Below are 3,881 nucleotides of genomic sequence, written 5' to 3'. Positions count from 1 at the left end.
TCCACTTTCGTTCCATACCCTGCGCAGAGATGCTGAACCAGTTCTCCGCTATGGACACTTGGGCAGAGTGACAGCGTGATGACAAGGAGCCACAGCGCAGCAATGCAGTATGGGAAATGTAGGCTTTGAAACATCTACGGCGATGACACGCGTTCCGTCTTGTCTCAGTCGTATATTTAACTGTCAATGTCTGTTTTTTTTGGGACGGGCATCTTCAAATACTAGAAACTCAAATAGTACAATGCTGTTAAGTTACATGTAGGCCTACATGTGATGTACGGTAGTTGTTATTAAATAACTATATGTTGCGATATCGTTCATTAATAGGTCTATTCAAAATGTAGGTTGTTTATTTGATCATTAATTAACGGCTTTCAATTTGTGAATTGAACGGTTTCGTATCTGAAATGTGACATCGGCCAATATTTAACTTCTACTGTCATCTAGTGGTTTCTTTGTGTCAGTACTTCCTTATATTACAATTCATCTGTGATTGTGGCATGTGTGAAGTATTCAAGTTTGTCAATAGGTGTGTTCGACTTCATGCAGCGCCGGCGGTGCCGACAGTTGGCTTCAGTCGGCTGCCTTGAAGCTGAGAATGCCATTGGCTGCCTCAAGTCAGCCGGGCTGCAGGCGGCTGCAGGCGACACCGGCGCTGCATGAAGTCGAATGTACCTGATCTCAAGCAGTGACGACAGGATGGTCTAAAATCAATGATGAAGTCTACTTTTCTCACAACTTTAATTATGTTCAATTTCCCATGTGCCTGAATCTACGTTTCAGTGTTGTAAATCCAAGTCCAATCAAAATCAGAATCAGAATCTGAAATGAATTTATTCGCCATGAAAGTTTGCAAGGAATTTGCTTTGCCAGGAAGGTGCATATAAACATATAGGAATCTTAAATTTAAATATGTGGTCTAACTATACTAAGGATACATAAACTAGCAATACTAAGGGGATTAAAATTAAAATATACAATAAAGTAAAATATAAGTTGCCATAAAATAAAATATAAGTTGCCAATTTACAATATAAAATACAATATAAAATACAAATGTTACAGGATTTGAATGTAGTGCAAAATGCAAATAGTTTTAAGACATGAAGTCATTAAAGTCAGTGTGAACTATTGGCCTTGTTGAGGAGGCCAACAGCAGAAGGGAAGAAACTGTTTTTGTGGTGTGAGGTTTTGGTCCTGATGGACCGCAGCCTTCTGCTGGAGGGGATTGACTGAAACAGGGAGTGTCCAGGGTGGGAGGATTCCGTCGCAATCTTCTTCGTTCACCTCAGGGTCCTCGAGGTGTGCAGGTCCTCGAGGGAAGGCAGATTGCACCTAATCACCTTCTCCGCAGTGTGGATGATACGCTGCAGCCTGCTCTTGTCCATGGCAGTGGCAGCAGCGTACCAGATGGTGATGGAGGAGGTGAGGATGGACTCAATGATGGCTGTGTAGAAGTGCACCATCATTGTCTTTGGCAGGTTGAATTTCTTCAGCTGCCGCAGGAAGTACATCCTCTGTTGTGCTTTCTTTGTGAGGGAGCTGATGTTCAGTTCCCACTTGATGTCCTGGGAGAGGATGGTGCCCAGGAAGCGGAAGGACTCCACAGTGTTGTTGGGTGATGGGGGTGAGTGGGGCTGTGTTTTTCCTGAAGTCCACAACCATCTCCACTGTCTTGAGAGCATTGAGCTCTGTTCTGGCTGCACCAGGTCACCAGGTTGTCCGGAGAAGAGCAGAGGAGAAAGGACGCAGCCCTGGGGAGATCCGATGCTGATGGACCGGGAATCAGAGACTTGTGTTCCCAGCTTAACGCACTGCTTCCTGTCAGACAGGAAGTCTGTGATCCACCTGTAGGTGGAATCAGGCACATTCAGCTGGGAGAGCTTGTCCTGAAGCACTGCAGGGATGATGGTATTAAAGGCAGAGCTGAAGTCCACAAACAGGATCCTGGTGTAGGATGCTGGGGAGATTAACTGCATCGTCCACCGACCTGTTGACTCTGTAGGCAAACTGCAGGGGATCCAGTAGAGGGTCTGTCATTGATTTAAGGTGTGCCAGCACCAGGCGCTCAAAAGACTTCATTACCATCTCCAGCAGGGTGCAGTCTTGTCTCAAAGACTTCCATATACCTCCTGACCTCAGAGTCACTGTATCATCTCTGTGATCCCTGGGTTTTCCAGTAGATTCTACTGTCTGGCTATACATTTTTCCAACATAGTGGTACGCACATACTGTCTCACTGCCTCACAAGGGGGGAAATGTACGTTTATGTCCAAACTGAAACATAACTGTCATGTTCTACCTTGAGGTATCTTGTTCATTACAAATGCAAACCTAGAAAATGAATTTGGAAGTTTGTGAATAGGCACAAGGGTGGAGAGAAATGTGCACACAGAAAAAAGAGCAAGAAAGTTATAAAAGTACAAAGACATTCATGCGTGCATCACAGGTTCTGTGTGTTCAACTGTGTTATCTCAACTGCAAAAGTGTTTACAGTGTTGATACAGTAAAAAAAAAAAGCTTTGTAAGGTGTTAATTCACTTCTCTTGACTAGACTCAGCCCCCCACTCAGTGCTCCCTATGTTTAGCAACATACAGTCCATTAAGACTTAATGGACTAACAGGTGGGCTACCCACTGTGTCCCCAGGCCTTCAGAGGCCTATAGGTAAGCGATACTGAATAATGGCTGCAACTCGGGCCTATCACTGAGGCCTCATTAATCTCTGTGGTTGGAAATGGAGGCGGATTCTGGAGCCTTGATCTCGACCCCCTGACCTGGTTGGCTCATTTGTTTTCATTAGTCCCTCCCATCCCAGACCAGCCGCCCAGTCCCAACCCAGACAGTCCAACCCCCTACCATGAAAGCATTTCTTGAAGCCTCGCAGAGGGACCTCTTAACATCTCCCCGACCCTCCAAACCTGCTGTGTTGGATAGTCTCTGGACACATCTAAATCAGCCTGGGTGATGTCTCACATCCGCAGGCCTGCCACAGAAACTCTCTCACCCATAATCCCCCACAAAGGAAGTAATGCCCTCTCATAGAAAAACAGGAAGTCCGTAGAGGTTCAAGGGTATATTTCAAGGAAGTCGGATAGGTAGTGAACCAGATATAAATGGCCTTCATGTAACTTAACTGTCCCTCCATGTGGTCAAGGTAAACCCACTTGACAAACACTCTCCAAAACAACATTGTTGTTGAGCCTGTACCCTAATAATGATAATTCATCATCTGCCTTCCTGCTGTTCATGTCGACCATATTGTCCTGCTAGGACAGCTGGGGAGTCATTTGCTTTCATTACAACCATTCTGCTGGAAGGCTAATGAAGCCCTCTCTCTAAGGCCTGTGACCTCTGACCTCTCCTTAATCTTGCCGACCCTTGCTGCCACCACATCTTCACAGAGGCCAGCTAAACATTTCTGAGACCTCAGAGATTTCCACTAGGATTATTTCTGAGGTTTTCTGCAGATTCGTAAACCTTCATTCTTTTCACTGGAAACGATGCGATGCCGAGACTAGTGTTGGGAGTTTGCACAGAACACATCAGGACAGGAGTGCAATAGGACACTTCAGTCTAGGGTCACGACCCCAGACTAGCTTGAAAGAAGCATGTGGTCAGCAGAGTCAGTCCGGGTTGATCACCTGACACCGTGCCAGTGTTCAATCTTCAGACACACAGCATCCTATTACCCAGATCAGACCCCATCGGTATGGGGTCTTGGGTGGGACCGGTCTTTGGTCTGTCATTAAGGAAGTGTAGTATGTTTATTAAGGGGCCTCAGATCATTGTTGTCTGCTTGTCCAGAGCTCCTGGGTGTGGCCAGTAGGATTGTAGAAAGAAAGAGAGTGAGATGGGGGGGGGGGGATTGGATGAGGGAGG

Source organism: Hypomesus nipponensis, chromosome 17 (genome assembly GCF_054491055.1).
Source record: "Hypomesus nipponensis isolate SF chromosome 17, ASM5449105v1, whole genome shotgun sequence".
Classification (NCBI taxonomy): domain Eukaryota; kingdom Metazoa; phylum Chordata; class Actinopteri; order Osmeriformes; family Osmeridae; genus Hypomesus; species Hypomesus nipponensis.
The sequence above is the reverse complement of the archived record's forward strand: the minus strand, read 5'-3'. Positions refer to the sequence as shown.